General features: G+C 46.8%; 1 long non-coding RNA gene across 2 annotated transcripts; it reads right to left on the bottom strand.

Annotated features, from left to right (window-relative positions):
- Nucleotides 1-960: 960 nt before the first annotated feature.
- Nucleotides 961-9,300, bottom strand: LOC309530647. 2 transcript variants are annotated; one of them, XR_014218808.1, is made up of 3 exons: nucleotides 9,143-9,300; nucleotides 7,813-7,942; nucleotides 961-1,725 (listed from the first exon to the last, which is right to left on the bottom strand). It is a non-coding gene; the product is annotated as an uncharacterized lncRNA (long non-coding RNA). The 2 variants fall into 2 exon arrangements; XR_014218809.1 differs by lacking the exon at nucleotides 961-1,725 and adding an exon at nucleotides 3,292-3,378.
- Nucleotides 9,301-18,153: the final 8,853 nt, after the last annotated feature.

Here is an 18,153-nt window from a genome sequence, read left to right as displayed (position 1 = left end):
TGACCCTAAACCTCCATTGCCTTGTGGGTTATCTTTGAGAGAAGAAAAGGCGAAGAAGCAACAAATCATACTAATCTGAACTGGTTGGGCGACACCTTGTACGCCGCCTCCTGACAACTCCTGCAGCGCATATTGCGTTGCTCTCCTTTGGACCACATCAGCGAAGCCAAGGAGGACGTCTTGTCATCTGGGCAGCCCAGAACCTCCATACACACTGCCCAGGCTTGTCCCCAACCCCCAGGGTGGTCACTTTGGTGCTGCTAACACAGCGGTTTGATTTCACGCCTGGAGGCACACTCCATTCTCTCTATCTCGACAAATGGATGCCAACAAGATCCCATCCTGCTAGGGTGCAAGTGTGGTTCTTTTCCATTTGATCACAGTCCTTTCCCCAAGCAAGATGCCCACTGGGTGGGGAAGACCCACATTACTTCCAAAACAATAGGAGGGACAGCACCAGATTCCCAAAGGGACGTATTCACAAGGAAGGGGCAGCCGAGTAAGTGGGCTTTAAGCAAGGAACTACAGGACCCTCATAAATATTCAACAGGTTTAGTGGTGGGTGAAACTAAATGCCACTGCTAAGAAACCTGATGTTAAGAGGAGTCCCAGAACTCCTAAATTAAGGAGTTCTTAAGCCTGGTAGCGCAGTTGGCTCTGGCTGGCTTCAAGAGCTGCTCGCTGCCATGGCACCCACCATTTTTCCTCTCCAGAAGTCCCCATATGATGTGTTGCACACAAGACACATCATTTGGGGACTTCCAGTCAGGAAAAATGGCGGGCACCACGGCAGAGGGCAGCGAGCAGCTCCTGAAGCCAGCCAGAGCCAATTGCACTACCAGGCTGGCTCTGGGATGCTGAGGCTGCCGCTGCCACATTTCCAAGGGACAGATTTGCAAATCTGGGGACATTCCGGGGAACAAGGGACATCTGGTAACCCTAAGTTACATGACATCCGACAGACAGGCATAAGGAGCAGGGTCTTCCCTGCTCAGAATATTACAATATAATTGACTTGACAAAATTCCCTGGGGAGGAAATTTTCTAATGTGGGTGCCACTTGCAAGAAGGCACTATGTGCTGTGTGGAGAAGTACTTTATATTTTTGGTTCCGAATCGTCCAACATTCAGTTTCCTTGGAAGTAACATTCCCTAGTAATCAGCATCATTCTAAACCAAAATAATTGTGTCTTCTGCTATGCACTTCTCTGCACTTCAAAAGAGCTAGCATCTACTCTTCCCCATCTCTCTTGCCTCCAGTAGGAGATGATTTAAAATTCAAATCTTATCCTTCAAAGTATCTGCGGCCTCTCTTGGATTTATATCATGTGTAAATAAAAGGCCATCAAAATAAGTGAATGCTGATAAACCCGATAGGCCCTGAGGGATGGGGTCCTTGGCAGTTTCTTGGCAAGCCTTTTAGATTAATCCGATTTATGTTTTCCAGCTCAGAGATGGGTTTATTAAACAGGGTGCCTTGTCTCGCTCTAACGCAAAGCTGCACATATTAAAATATGAATTTCTCGTATGTGGCTGAAATGAATTTAAAAGATTGCATCTCTCTGTGTTTGCATTGCTCCTGGAATTTGAAGAAGGAAACAAGTTAATGGCTATTTTAATGCTGACCTTTACTCATATTACACATGTTAGTTCTACGTGGCATGAAGTTCAGGACAAACGCCTCCATTCTCATCAGGCGTGCGGCAGAGTTCGCAATGTTCTCTTCTGCCTGGCAAATATACAAACACAATCAATTCAAAGCACTTGACAAAGTTATTATGGTAACCCTACATTGCTGATCTACAGTCAGTCAGAAATACCGTATTTTTTGCACCATAACACTCACTTTTTTCCTCCTAGAAAGTAAGGGGAAATATCTGTGCGTGTTATGGAGGGAATGCCTACGGGTGGCATGCCTACGGATTTTCCTCCTCTAAAAACTATGTGCGTGTTATGGTCGGGTGCGTGTTATAGAGCGAAAAATACGGTACATTTGTTTTGTATTTAAAAATACTAAGAATCTAAACTAGGCATTCTACAATATTATCAGATTATCAGTCATTTTATTCAATCATTTCCAGTGCGGCTGAAGTGCCCTTTTTTATATAAAAAAGTAACAGATGCTAGGAACAAACGCCAAAGGATCACTACTGGGTCTCTCCTTGTAAGTTTCCCAACGATTCTGGATGGTCACTTTTGGAAATGGGCATAAGTGTGAGTCACCAAAGTGAATCTTACACGGTTGCCACCAGCTGAGGTGGCTCACTCTCTCCGTCTTCCCCCTCTCCTCCTCCTCCTCCTCCTTCTCCTATGTAACCCCATAGCTCTACTCCATCATCCTTTTTCTCATCGTCCGCCCCCGCCTCCTACTCCCTGTCTGTTGACTTGGCACATGTGTTCATCTCACTATATTACCTCCACACCAGTGAGCGTCACATGGCTCTTGTAGATTTGAGAGCAAAAGGCCCAATTCACCTGAGAGGTCTTTTTAAAAAATCTTCTCCCCCCTCCCCCAAGTTATTTTTAAAGTTATATATTTATCTTTTAAGTAGGGTTAAAGTACCTATTTATTTAAGTGTGGTTAAGTGTAATTATGCCTATGAAATAAAAACAAAAAAAGTAACACGTGTGTAGATTTGAAGTGTTTAATCACTAAAACAACCATGTTGCTGGAAATGGCAGTGACTGAAAAGATGGCAATGCTTTTCTTTTTAATATAATAAATTATTAGTGCGATTACACCTTTTCATCTAAGCACTAACGCGATATACATGCAGTGCTTTTTTATCCAAAGAAATGTTTAGGGGTACTCTCATTTTCCTACTCATATTGAAATACTGCCCTTCAATGAGAAGAAGAAGAAGAAGAAGAGTTTGGATTTGATATCCCGCCTTTCACTCCCTTTAAGGAGTCTCAAAGCGGCTAACATTCTCCTTTCCCTTCCTCCCCCACAGCAAACACTCTGTGAGGTGAGTGGGGCTGAGAGACGTCAGAGAAGTGTGACTAGCCCAAGGTCACCCAGCAGCTGCATGTGGAGGAGCGGGGAAGCGAACCTGGTTCACCAGATTATGAGTCCACCGCTCTTAACCACTACACCACACTGGCTCTCAATGAGGCCAAACTTAGATTCACAAAATGTTTAGGGGTATGTGTACCCCTGCGTCCCCCCAGAAAAAAGCAGTGTGTGTGTGTGTAAATGTAATGTAATGGTGTAATGTAAAAAAAGCCAGAAAAGTTTTTCTCACTAAACAAAATACTGATTTAAAGATAAATGGGGTGATAAAGGGATACCTACCAAAAGCTTATAATGAAGCTATGTACAGTAATGATAGGCTTACTTTACTGGCTTGAGACACCACTGTGCATGTTGAAACCACCCTTCCTAGGAAGATGGGAGAGGAGCATTGAGAACGTTTTACACCTGTAGAGATTGCACCATCCTTGCCACCTTTTCTGCTATCTGAGAAAAGATGGAAGAAGTATCTGTAAAATTCAGCAAGACATTGGCTTTATTGTGCCTTGGCGTGCATGCCCCGTGACAAAAATGAGTGAACCAAGTGTAGTATTTCAACTCTATGCTTCTAGTTTTGCAGCGCTCCAAGCAATCCTGCATTGTCTGTGTGTGCGTGTTTGAGAAAGCTGCTGTGCTACAAACAATTAAAAATATAGATAGAGTCTTCTGCCCGATTAACCAAGGGCACCTTTTAAAATTTATCAAATTACTCTCGCAGCTCTGCTAAAAATATAGCTACATACACAAGCCCACTGCAAAGAAAGCTGAACTGTCAGCGCTGCTGTGCAGCTGTATTCTGTTGAAAGTGGACAGGGCTGCAGTATGACAGTACTTTCAACCCAGAGAATCTCTAGACCCTGCCAGATTCCCTCTGTCTTAAAGGGGCTTCCTGACGCCATGTTGAGGCATATGATCAAGGCCTGTATTTTAAAATGAGCTTAAAATATATATTTGCAAATGTTTGTATGTTTCATGCCAGGCAGAAAAGCAGCTGGCTAAGTACTCTGGCAGTTGTTTATCTTCCTGCTCTCCTGGACAAGGGCCCCACTGATTTATAGCAGTAACAGGAGACAAGTTTCTCAAAGTTGTAAAAGGGAATTACAGGCTGGGAGCAAAGGTTATACTGACCCTACATATTACAGAATACAATCAAGCTGCAAAAACACTAATTAAGAGTTGGTAAATAGTAAGATCTCTGTTTAGATAGAATTTAATACCATGAGCCATCTGTTTTAGCCATTTGTTTTGGAATGCAGGGGCAGCAGGGGCAACAGGGGCAAAAGGTGATCTGGTAATTAAGGTGCCTTGTTGAGGCAAATAGCTACTTGTCTGCCATTTATGGATAGAAGGAAATATAGCTCTTTGTCTCCCATAAAAGGTAATAGGAAATGGGTGTATCTTTTATGATTGGTTCTAGCAAACAGCCAATAGGAATTTCCACCAGGCTGATTGGACAGAGGCAGCCAAAGGAGGAGCAAGGGGGCTGGGCTGAGGAAATATAAGTGCTGGCCATCAGGGCTGGAGTGGGCAGAGCTTTGGTAACCATATACCACCGTGTCTCTCATTTATTTGTCTGACAAATAAATTATTATTTTAATTTCTCTATTGCTGCGTTGAATATTTCATTCCAGCTAAGCGTTAACCACAAGCAGGGTGCTACAATGTGAACATTATTTCTAAATCAGGAAGACCTGACAAAGAGGATATGGACATTAGCGAGTCATGAACAGCTGTGTCACGTCCTGAGAATATATAGCATGTTAAATTCCAGTGAAGCAAAGAAGTAAAAATGACTAGTTTAAGGTTTAAAAGTAAAATGTGGAATGAGTTCCAAGTCTTTGTGAGCTGATGCTGTATGTTTTGATCTTTCGTTGTTAAGGCTGCAGTCCTGCAAAGTAGTAGGCCTGCAACTTATGAGTGATTTACTTACACGGTCGCAGTTTTGGGTAGGATGGTGGGATATTGTATAAATGAATGGAAAGCCAGAGGGGGTGAGGAACAGTCAGAAAGGGCTGCCTGAGATCTGGTGTGATCTTCCCAGAGCCTGGTAAGGTAAATATAAGCACATGGAAGTGGTTTGGAGGGGGGTGTCTTCCTTATTTTGCATTATTTTGCCTTTGTGCACAGACCTCCCCAGATCGTAGCCCCTGCATATGTTGCGAGCCCACTGGACACAGCTACCTGGGAGTAGGCTCCCCTGAACAAGTGTTGGAAGATGGGCTTCCAAATGTTTGGGAAACTTTCAATTTTAGACCTACCCTTCCCCTCTCCACATCTTTGCTGCGTTGCTTTTATGTGAACCAAGAGCAGCCATTATCCGCAGTCAAGAGCTTTGGAAGACGATAAACAAACCAGAAACTATAAACAAACCACATGAATATTTAATTGTGCTGCGCTTCAATTATTTATGACCCTGCTTAAGGGCATCCTTTTCAACGCAACGTAAGACTTAACAAGAAATCCCAGGATGTTTTCTTCATACGGACTGGTACTGGGGACAGTTTTTACTTATCAAAGATCGCCCACAACATTTCACTTCCCAAACAACTGCTGTCAATAATTCTTGAAATGTCATGAGCTACACCATGGGAAGGCAAACTAAGGCCCAGGGGCCGGATCTGGCCCAATTGCCTTCTAAATCCGGCCCACAGACAGTCCGGGAATCAGCATGTTTTTACATGAGTAGAATGTGTCTTTTTATTTAAAATGCATCTCTGGGTTATTTGTGGAGTCTGCCTGATGTTTGTACATGAGCAGAATATGTGCTTTTATTTAAAATGCATCTCTGGGTTATTTGTGGGGCATAGGAATTCGTCTCCCCAATATAGTCCGGCCCCCCACAAGGTCTGAGGGACAGTGGCACGGCCCCCTTCTGAAAAAGTTTGCTGACCCCTGCTATACCATAATTTTACTTGATGCCTGCTCAAGTTTTCCTTCTGCAAACTTCCAAAACTAGTTTAGGATTGAAGCTTGATATCAGGCAATTCCCACACACCCCCAGCGCAGCACCCTCCCATCTCACATTGTTTAGGAGGCATGGACGGCCCTACCATTAGGTAGGTGGTGGTGGTCACCTGAGGAAGCAGATGCTGATGGGCATGGATGGGCAGCGAGGTGCTGGAGGACAGAGCTGCATGTGCCACATGACCAACCCAGCACCCCATATGCTAGCCTGTTACCCTCAGGTGCAGTGAAGGACGGGTGCTGAGGTAAGTTTCAAATGCCTGAATCAAGAGCTCCCCAGCCTTGTTGGGATGAGGCTTGTCTTGGCAACTCCTGACCCAGGAGAAGGAGGAAGAAACAGAGGAGGACATTAGATGGTGGGGAGCCAAGTGGGTGGAGGGAGGAAATCTCCCCTTTCCACTTTGACTTTAGTCACTTTGGAAGGGGGAGCAATGATGCCAGTTCCACCCTCTGACCTTCCTGCAGAATGAAAAATCTCAGCAAAGGCTGGGGTCCACCTAGGTTAACAGTAGCCGAAATTCTACTCAAGAAACTTCATTATTTAGAAGGCATTTGACCTTCTGGGGTCTCCATTGTCAAAACTAAGTTGGAACGTCTTTAAGTGACAAAAGCTGCAAAGTCTCCAAGTTATAGGACAACGAACTGTAGACAAGCTACACGCCAATGAAAATTGCAACCAGTTTACTTTGTTCTTTAAAAATGGTTTTGAAGGGCAATATTTCCTGCTTTGATGCCACAAAGAATGACTGCTGTAACTGGAGTATAAAGACAGAAGACATGTTTTGATTGCACATGGCTGGGGTTTATTGCTCCGAGTTAATCGCTTTATTAACATCAAGTCAATACTGGCAGAATCATCTGTGGAGATCAAGCCGATCATCTTAAGCTCACGGACTTTATTTAATCCTATCCAACAGGTGCTGCATGAGAGTCTAGTTAAATTTTGCCTAATCTGTGGACTCCAGGCTAAACCAAACCACTTGCATAGTTGCTTTCTTGCTCAGGCTGGGAAATAGATGGGTTTGCGGTGCAAGTCTCTCAGTGTAATACATGTCATTAGCTTAAATATCAGATTTGAGAGTCAACTTTTGTAAATGGCTGAAAGAAAAACACCCTGCAGGTGTGAAAACAAGTTTTAGAAGTACAGTGGTACCTCGGGTTACATATGCTTCAGGTTACATACGTTTCAGGTTACAGACTCCGCTAACCCAGAAATAGTGCTTCAGGTTAAGAACTTTGCTTCAGGATGAGAACAGAAATTGTGCTCCGGCGGCGCGGCGGCAGCGGGAGGCCCCATTAGCTAAAGTGGTGCTTCAGGTTAAGAACAGTTTCAGGTTAAGTACGGATCTCCGGAACGAATTAAGTACTTAACCCGAGGTACCACTGTACTGTATGTTATGAAGCTGCCCAGAGTGGCTGGGGAAACCCAGTCAGTTGGGTGGGGTATAAGAAATAAATTAGTAATGGTAGTGCCAATTTCTTGCCAATTTCTTTTCCCCGGGACTGTTCCTCGACTCTTAATACAGTGTGTGTGTGTGTGTGTGTGTGTTTGTGTGTGTGTACCTCTGACCTGTGCGCTTAAGGGTTTAAGAAGTGCCTCAAATATGCTCGTAGTTATGCATTGGCAAGAGAAAGCAGACTTTGGTTCAGTTGATGATCGGTTGAGCTGCAGCCTCCTGGATTGACTGTGCTAGTGAGTTCTCAGGGGCTTCAGAGAACCACGACACGCAGAAACACAATGAAGCTTTCCCTGTCATAGAAGTAAGTGATGGCAAAAGCATTGCCTCCTGAATTTACACTACTAACCCAGGCATATTGAAAGCTTCTCCCAGAACTCAGCCTAAAAAGGCATCTTCTTGCTTTATGGTTGGGGAAATCTCGGTGGGTTATTCTCTTCTCATGGGTGCTATTTATTGCTCAGAGAGCAGGCATTGCGTCTGCCAAACTTATTCCTGCCACACAGCTCTGAAAAACAATAAGGAGCCCTAAAGATTTACAAGAAGCTAAGGTTAGCAAGTCTTAAAGGTAAAGCCTAATTTTTTTGGCTTGGGAATTTGCATGCTCTGGACGGGGACAGGGAGAGGCTATAAAGAAAACATGACAAATTAAAGTTTGCCCGATTCTCTGACAGGTTATGGCAGGGATGGCTGCCTTGTGGTCTGCTGGCTACTTCTGGTCCCCCAATAGATTTTTTGTGACCTCAAAAACCCCACTCATTTGTCTTTTTAAGAAAAACATTGGAAAGGAACTTTTTAAGGGACATTTTGGAACTCACTCTGAAGGGCACACGTTTTAAAGGTATAACAGCCTTTATTTCCACATACTGTCACATACTATTTTGTGGAAATGTAGTCACATATTTTGTGACTTTCAACCTCTGCTGAGATTCTCTCAGCAAAGAGTACTTAGCATTCAGGAATTCTCTCATATATATCTCTCTCTCTCCAGGTATTATTTATTTATTTATTTAAAAAAATGGTGAAACAATTTTTTACACTTCAGCCAATCTGACACACACACGTGACCCCAGACAGTTGCCTATGGGTCAATGTGACCCTCAGCCTGAAAAAGGTTACCCCCCCCCAGTTCCACGTTACAACAGTTTGGGAATTGGCCTGTCTTATTCAGCTGCTAAAACTCTCCTAGAACTCAGTTATCAGCTATGTAGGGTAACTTTGCCAAAAAAAAGAGGAAACCTGTCACCATCAAGAGAGTAAAGGAGGACAGAGATCTGCATACAATCTGCCTAGAAATAATGGCTGTAATTTAAACAGAAACCAAGGACATCTCACCATAGTGAGGAATAGCGTGATCAGGTAGGTGATCTGTGTGCCTCACTCAATCTGATGTCCAGGTTTTCAGTGTTAATGGGAAACTTCAGGACCCCAGCTCCCCTTATTATGGTTTAAACAAGTCTAACCCAACAGACCTTTGGATAGAAAACACCTCCAACTAGAGCTTCATCTAGAATAGGGTTTCTCAACCTTGGGTCTCCAGCTGTTGTTGGACTACAACTCCCATCATCCCTAGCTAGCAGGACCAGTGGTCAGGGATGATGGGGATTGTAGTCCCAAAACAGGTGTCCAAGTTTGGGACACCCTGAACTAGAGGATTGCCCTCTGTAAAGTCAGACTCACGGCTACCAGGCTCATGGCAAAAGCAAACCTGTTCTGGATGTGATGTAGCCCTTCTGTCCCTCTGTGATTGACCTCTGTGGCATGGGCTGGTGGCATCCCCAGGCTCTTGTGGATGAATGTAGCAATGCTTAGCAGAGTCAGAGTCTGCTTTTTACTCCTTGCTGAAAGGCAGAACAAGGCTGCTGAGTGTCACAAGACAACACTTGATCATTTGAAGCCAAAGAACCAAAATAATCCTAAAGGTGATATGTATGTCAGGGGAAGCAGCCATGGAAAACATGGACTCCTTCTCATGTTACCATTTCAAGTTGGGAGCATCTGCCAGGTGGCTGCACTTGCCTGTGCACTGCCAGAAGTGTGCGTACAATGCCCTGTACACAGGAGAACTGCGACATACATCCAGTGGAGCTGTGTGCACGCTTAGCAGAGATATGCAGGAAGCGAGGCTGTGTAGGCATGTGGCATCACGAAATTTATTAATCTGCAGCAAATCAAAACATGGCTGGTGTGAGCAGTGTCTCACACACGTCTTCTCTGGCCGAGAGCACAGAACAAAGAGCAGGAAAACAAAAGCACAAAGAACGGAAGTTCTCTTGTCTGAGTTTCTGTTCCCCAACTCCAGCAGTATGGAATGTAAATAAGGATCACATGATCCAGCAATGAGAGAATGAATTATTGACAAGAAGTCCCAGGCCTTGTGGGAGAAGCCTACCCAGAAGCTCCTTCCCATCCCAGAAGGACTGGCACTGGTGTGGGGGAAACGCCATAGCACAGGACTTTCTCCTTTGGCTGGGTCTTCTGATGTGATCCAAAGTAGTGCAGGGAGAAGGGGCACGGGTGGCGCTGTGGGTTAAACCACAGAGCCTAGGACTTGTCGATCAGAAGGCCAGCAGTTCAAAGCCCCGCGACGGGGTGAGCTCCCGTTGCTCGGTCCCTGCTCCTGCCCACCTAGCAGTTCGAAAGCATGTCAAAGTGCAAGTAGATAAATAGGTACCACTCCAGCAGGAAGGTAAACAGTGTTTCCATGCACTGTTCTGGTTTGCCAGAAGCGGCTTAGTCCTGCTGGCCACATGACCCGGAAGCTGTACGCAGGCTCCCTCGGCCAATAAAGCGAGATGAGCGCCACCACCCCAGAGTCGGCCATGACTGGACCTAATGGTCAGGGGTCCCTGTACCTTTACCTTTAGTGCAGGGAGAAGTCGTGATGCAGCAGCTTTCATGCACAAACATGCGAAGGGGTATTGTGATATAGCCATTCCACCTGCGAGAACTGTTAAGCACAGTGATTTAATTTACTGGGAATGCTTAAATGCATTATTGTGGCAGACACAATTGTGCTGGCAATGGATATTGGTCATAATATCGAGACAGAGGTGTGGGAACGATTGTGTAATAATGATATAAAGTTTACAGCCTGTTACAACCTGAGGGAAAATTACCGTATTTTTTGCTCTATAAGACTTACTTTTTCCCTCCTAAAAAAGTAAAGGGAAATGTGTGTGCGTCTTATGGAGCGAATACAGGCTGCGCAGCTATCCCAGAAGCCAGAACAGCAAGAGGGATTGCTGCTTTCGCTGCGCAGTGATCCCTCTTGCTGTTCTGGCTTCTGAGATTCAGAATATTTTTTTTCTTGTTTTCCTCCTCCAAAAACTAGGTGCGTCTTGTGGTCTGGTGCGTCTTATAGAGCGAAAAATACGGTACAGTATATGAAAATGATGTATAGATAGTATTTGACACCTAATAGTTGCGATCCTATGATGCTACTTGTGTGAACGATGCGTTTGAATGGCTGGAGTCAACCTGTGCGGTTCTTTAGCATTGGATCAGCACCTGGTCTAATGGTGGATGGAAAAGAGCCGCACGGTTAACCTTGCCTACGCAGCGGCGCAGTTCCCATGCGGCATGCAGCTGCTTGGGAATTGCACCGGGCGGGAAAGCGGCTCCCACACTGGGGCTTTTGTCAGTCTGTTTCTAGACAGCAGATACCACTTTTAATTAATTATTTTTCCGTGCCAAGATCTGAAACCCAAAACAGGAGAAAGGGAGATTCACTCACAGATCCCTGTAAATAGCACCACTGTTCCCCTCCACCTTGGAAAGTGCATGGGATTTTGCTCTCTTAAACTGTTGGAAATCCTGGAACATGGCAAGAAGCCTGGAATGCTCTATTCTTAGAGCGAGAAAATATAAGTAGGTCAAGTTAAAATAGTTCCTGTAAACATTGCCTCTCTGTTCAGAATCGTCTCTGTTCTGTCTTAAGACCAAAGTGCCTCTTATCATTCTTTCCTTCCCAGATTTGGTTTGTTGTCACTTTCTAAACCCCTGTCGGATTTGTGCTGATGATGCAAAGTACAAGTAACACTGCAGATCCATACAAGGAAACCGCAATGGCCACTGCTCAGTGTCTTCAGGAGGGGATATGTGATGAAATGGGAACAAACAGTTGGCTATTTCTTTAACTTCCCAGTTCTTTTCTGGAGAGTTGCAGATTTCTCAAACTTATGAAAACCTCAGCAAGATACCACCATCTCAGTTATCTGAACCAATAACTGGTTTGAGGATGGCCGTATATGCCCGTAGAAAAGAGCAGAAAATGTTTGTGGATGTAGCATCAACGAGCCAAGAGACTGGATCCAGACTAAGTTAGCTGAAGTTGGGTAAATCAACAGGGTAAGTCAGTCATTGCTGAAGTCCTATTGATTTCAAAGTGTACCAAGTCAAACTAATTTAGGTTGCAGTCCTAATCCCACTCACCTGGGAGTTAGCCCCATTGAATTTAACAGTACTTACAGTGTTTCTGAGTAGACATGGCTAGGATGGTGCTGCAGACCTGGATCCAACCCATGTCCTTTTTGTGATGCTGGGGAAACAATTGTCAGCAAGCTGATTTCTCCAGCAGGACTAACAGAAACTCTGGTGGTGAGGGCATTTAGATCAGAAAACGGGTTTCTGACAGCCCCCAGCACTACTGCTCTGACCCAATTAGCTCTCACATCCCTAGGGCTGCTTTTAAGTGATAATAAATATATCAGGAGATACAGCCACAGCTCTGCCACTTAACATATGGCTTGGCCCTTATTTGCCTTCTATTCCTAAATTAGAAAGCCCCCAAGACTTTAGCCTTTGTTCCAGCGAAAAGTTACTTGGATCCCTTCATCATGTTGGTTGTCCTTTCTTACACTATGTCCAGCTTTACTGACACTGGCTCAGGATTAATTTCTCCCTATGTCACTATTGGAAGAGTAGTAGATCATTATGGGTCTGCAATCAACGCAGCACAAACATTATGTCTCTGCAAGCAACACAAACAATTCCAGCACTGCAAATAAAGAAGATTGATGCTGTTGCTCAGTTCTTCTGTTACTATCGAGGGAGGTATGGCGGTGGGGGCAGATGTTACAGGCGAAGGGGATCGAGATATGGATACGCTCGTACCCTTTCCAATCTGCGCCCCATCCCGAGGGACGAGGGTAGGGTGAGCAAGGATTACTCACCTCCGTCACTGGTGCTGTGCAATGCCAGGTCTATAGGCAATAAAACCGCCACCCTGCGAGATTTCTTTATCTTGCAGGGGGTCGACCTGGCTTGTGTGACGGAGACCTGGGTGCGCGAAGGGGCAACAGTTACCTTACGAGAGATGGCGCCCCCGGGTTTCTCTGTCCTCCACCAGTCGCGGACTGTGGGCCGGGGGGGAGGGGTGGCATTATTAATCCGGGAAGATTGTCCTTTCAGGGCTCTACCATCGCCATCGATCCCCGGCATCGAATGTGTTGGCCTAGTGTGGGGCTCCGAGGAGAGCTTGGCTGTCTGGCTGGTGTACCGGCCACCTAGCGCACCAGCAGCCACCCTGTCAGGCCTGCTGGAGGCGGTGGCCGGCTGGGCCTTGGAGTTCCCTAACCTATTGGTATTGGGGGACTTCAACATCCATGCCGATGCCACTCCCTCCTCACAGGCTCTGGACCTGGTGTCTTCCATGGCGACACTAGGGCTCTCCCAGTTTGTTTCGGGCCCCACACATCAAGCAGGCCACACGCTGGATTTGATCTTTGGCGTCGGTATAGATGTGATCATGTCTCCTCCGACGAAGGTGCCATGGTCTGATCACTACGCTCTGAAAGCCAGGATTGACTTTCCACCCCCACCCTGCTTAGGTGGCGAGCCAATTTGGGCTCGCCCGCAGAGGCTGATGGACCCCGAGAGATTCCGCCAAGCCTTGCGGGACCTTGCTCCCCCTGGCAACTCATTGACTGAGCTTGTTGAGGGCTGGAATGCCCAGCTCCTGGCAGCCATCGATGAGATCGCACCTAAGCGCCCTCTGCGACCCCGCAGAAACCGGGCTCCCTGGTTTACCGAGGAGCTTCGGAAAATGAAGCGGGACCTCAGACGGCTAGAGCGAGTATGGCGGGGTGCCCGTGACGGAGCCTCAAGAACATCTTATAGGGCTTTTATGAAAACCTACGAGATGGCGGTGAAGGCTGCTAAGAAGTCATACTTCTCGGCCTCCATTGCATCCGCTAGCTCTCGCCCAGCGCAATTATTTAGTATTATTAGGTCTTTAACGTCCCTTGAGGGACAGCCAAATTTAAATAACAAATTGACACACGGCTGTGAGGCATTTGCGAGCTTTTTTGCGGAGAAGGTCTTGTCGCTCCGCCATGACCTCCCTGCCAATTTGGATACAATAAAGGAACTGGAGGCCCCTCGACTGTCCTCGGGTCCAGTATTGGACCACTTCGACCAGATATCCCCAGCCGATGTGGACAGACTCCTCCGAGCTGGAAAGCCCACCACTTGTCCTCTCGACCCGTGCCCGTCTTGGCTGATTAGAGCGTGTCCAGACGAGGTGCGGGCCCCCCTGGGGAATATCATCAATTTGTCCCTTGGCACGGGGACATTCCCAGGGGAACTGAAGGAGGCAGTGGTGCGCCCGCTCTTAAAGAAAACATCATTAGATCCTTTAGATCTATCCAATTACCGCCCGGTTTCGAATCTTCCGTTCCTGGGTAAGGTGATTGAGAGAGCGGTTGCTGAACAGCTTGGTGGGTTTCTGGATGAAACATTGGCTCTGGATCCATTCCAGTCTGGCTTCCGCGCTGGTCATGGGACCGAGACGGCTCTGGTCGCCCTAACAGATGACCTTCGTAGACAGCTGGATCGAAGCGGGTCAGGGCTGCTGATTCTTCTAGATCTATCAGCAGCTTTCGACATGGTCGATCACGAACTTTTGGACCACCGCCTTACCGACGTGGGGATCCAGGGCACAGTCCTTCAATGGCTGCGCTCGTTTCTCTCCGGTCGGGGACAGAGGGTGGCGCTTGGGGGGGAATTGTCATCGCGCCACTCCTTGGTGTGTGGAGTACCTCAGGGCGCGATACTCTCCCCGATGCTTTTTAACATCTTTATGCGCCCCCTCGCCCAGCTTGTTCGGAGTTTTGGGCTGGGTTGCCATCAGTATGCTGATGACACCCAACTCTATCTGTTGATGGATGGCCATCCTGACTCGGCCCCAGACACACTGACCAGATGTTTGGAAGCTGTGGCTGGATGGTTACGTGGGAGCCGGTTGAAGCTAAATCCTTCGAAGACAGAGGTCCTGTGGCTGGGACGGGGCGATATGGGATTGGGGGGGCAACTCCCATCTCTTGCGGGGGCGCAATTAGTGCCAGCACCGTCCGTTAAGAGTTTGGGTGTAATCTTCGACACCTCCCTTTCCATGGAGGCGCAGATTGCAGCTATAACAAAGGCGGCATTTTTCCATCTCCGCCAAGCTAAGCAGTTGGCTCCTTACCTCTCTCGCCCTGACCTAGCCACTGTGATCCACGCGACGGTCACCTCCAGACTGGATTATTGTAACTCGCTCTACGTGGGGCTGCCCTTGAGACTGACCCAGAAACTCCAGCGGGTGCAGAATGCTGCAGCGAGACTCCTTACGAGGTCTTCGCTGCGAGATCACATTCACCCGGTGCTATACCAGCTGCACTGGCTCCCGGTGGAGTACAGGATCAGGTTTAAGGTGCTGGTTTTAACCTTTAAAGCCCTATATGGCCTAGGACCCTCGTACCTACGGGACCGCCTCTCCTGGTATGCCCCACAGAGAAACCTACGGTCTTCAAATAAAAACATCTTGAAGGTCCCAGGCCACAGAGAAGTTAGGCTGGCCTCAACTAGAGCCAGGGCTTTTTCGGCTGTGGCTCCGATCTGGTGGAACACTCTGTCACAAGAGACCAGGGCCCTGCGGGACTTGACATCCTTCCGCAGGGCCTGCAAGACAGAGCTGTTCCACCAGGCCTTTGGCCAGGGCACAGCCTGACTCCCTCCCTCGGCAATCTTCGCAGAGCTCTGGCCCAATGGTTGCTAGTGGCTTGAATTAATTAATTTTTATAATGAATGATTTTAGAATGTTGTTTATGTTGTACCTTTGTACTGTTTTATTGTTGTTAGCCGCCCTGAGCCCGGCTTCGGCTGGGGAGGGCGGGATATAAATAAAATTTATTATTATTATTATTATTATTATCACAGCTCAGAGTGTCAGCCAGAGGCACCAACTTCCGGGAAAGATAGTGGGGGCCCGACACAAAGTTCTGACATCACAAGCACAATGTGGCACGTTGTTTTGATGTCACATGCGTGACGTTGCGAGGAGCCAGGGGCAGAGCCAAATGCAGTGGCAGCACAGGCTTAGCGGTTGGCGGTCCCCATCTCCCCCCCCATCCTTGGCCAGTGGCAGCAGCAGCAGGAGGAGGAAGAGAAGGAGCCACCAACCACAGATCCATGCCACGCTTGACTCCAGTATCATCCTCGTCCTCACACTGCGCCACCGACTGGGGGCTGCTTCCCCTGTCCCTCCTCCATGTGTCAGAAGAAGGGGGAGCTGCCGGCCACCGAAGCTGCGCTGCACCCGGTCTGCATGCAGCCTCCTCCACCCTCTGAACATTGGGGGGGACCCCAAAGTGCCCTGGCGCCTATATGGTGTAAGCTCCAGTTTTGCCGGAGGGGGGGTAGGCACTTGGGCTTGAGTGCACCTCCTCACAGAGGCGTAGGAAGGTCAGGTGGTACCCAGTGAGGAAAATTTATTGCCACCCCCCCCACACACATTGATTTTTTTAATTTTTATTTTTGCCTGCAAAAATGGTTTTACATTATTTCATATTTTCTTACAAAGGAATGTGGATTCTGTGCTTCTGATAACAAGTAGGCGACTGTGGACAGATTCATAAATCCACAGGATGGATTGTGTTTTGGCTTGTGTCATTTTATTTATATTTATTGTTTGTTTATTTAATAAAATTTATTTCAAAAAAACCTGCAAAGTGGTTTACCAAAACAAAAAAACAAAGCACAACAGCAGTAAAATCAAGAAAAATTAACAATCCTACTTTAAAACACACAAAAGCTAAAATATTAAGATAAAAATTACTTCGATTTCCTAAGCATCTAGGTATGCTTGCCTAAAGAAGAATGCTTTTAGCAGGTGTCTGAAAAGAGTCTAGCAAAGGCATGTGCTTTGTTGCAATAGGTGGGGAGTTTCAAAATGCAGGTGCTGTCACAGTAAACAATGCAGTACAGATATTATGTGGAACCTGTAGTAATGCTTGAAACTACTAAAGGGGAGGTTTTATTTATTGTGATTTCACCATGCTCTGTATTATCTGAAAAGGAAAACATTTATTTAAAAAACAGGACTGCACAGCAGCAATCTAGTCTCATCATGATCAGTGGGACTTATTCCCAAGCCGACGGTACATAAGATGGGCTGCAATCCTATGCACCCCTTGCATCCAACTTGTACCTAAAACTCTGCACAAGCCTGCACCAGAGAATTGTAGAGTTGGAAGGGACCCCTGAGGGTCATCTAGCCAAACCCCTGGAACAATGCAGGAATCTCAACTAGACCATCCCTGACCGATGGGCATCCATCTTCTGTTTTCCCCCTAAGCCAGGACACACAACGGATAAAGACACAACAATAGAGACTGGAGGTGGGGGAGGGACGCCCAGTGGGGGGTAGGGCAGTTCATAAAAAAACTTTTTTTTTTTGGAAAATGCCTGCTCCAGAGGTCTAAACTAGGGATTATATAGCTATATATGAAATTTCATGCATATCAGTTAATATCTTGACCCTCCTCCACGAAAATAGCTGTTTACTTGGCCGTTTTCCTATGTCGTGAAGGCTGAAATTTCAATTCAGTGGAGCAGGGTCAAGATATTAACTGATATGCATGAAATTTCATATATAGCTATATAATCCCTAGTGTAGTAAGATAAGACCTCTGGAGCAGGCTTTTTAAAAAAGTGTTTTTTTATGAACCGCCCTAGTAGGGCAGTAATTGTTCCCTGATAATTTTTCACCCCCCTCCATGATGGCAACCGGGGCGGCCTGCTCCCGCCCCCCTTCCTACGCCCCTGCCTCCTCACAGCCATCACCTCAGTTGATTTGTTTGCTCTCTTCTTCTGGTCCCAGTCCACACAAGCGCCCCCAGTGATTGTGCAAGGACAAATGGCGCTCCATCTGCTCAAGCTTGTCATTAAATAACTGTGTGGTTGGAGAGGGCACGTGAACAGCCAGAGCAGCTGGGCCAGGAAGCTCTGCACATCAACGGTGAGACACCTGCAGGGGTGCGAGGCTTGGCTGAGCCTGGCAGTGCCAACTCCTGACGCCAGTCTTGTCAGCTTTCCTAGAGATTCTGCCGCCTTATCATCAGGGTATCGCTTCTTTTCCCCTCCCTCCCTCTGTATACACTGGACATTTAAGCACATTTCCCACCTCAGAGCATCCTGGAAACTGCAGTTTGTTAAGGGAGATGTAACTCTGTGAGGAGCAAACTACAGTTCCCAGGATCCTTTGGGGGCAAAGCATGCTTTGAATGTCTGCTACATACACAGCCCAACTCGCTCCATGACCTTTATTTTCCACTATGGTGGGGACAGCTGCTTTGGGAAGGTGGACTTTCATCTGCTTGATGCTGCTTGAGGGGAAACATCCCTCAGGTAGAAGCTGCATGAATGCTGATATGAGGGAAATTAATTGTGTCACCATTT

Source organism: Podarcis vaucheri, assembly GCF_965113315.1.
Source record: "Podarcis vaucheri genome assembly, chromosome: 4".
NCBI classification, from domain to species: Eukaryota; Metazoa; Chordata; class Lepidosauria; order Squamata; family Lacertidae; genus Podarcis; species Podarcis vaucheri.
This window is presented reverse-complemented; position numbering and strand designations above follow the sequence as displayed.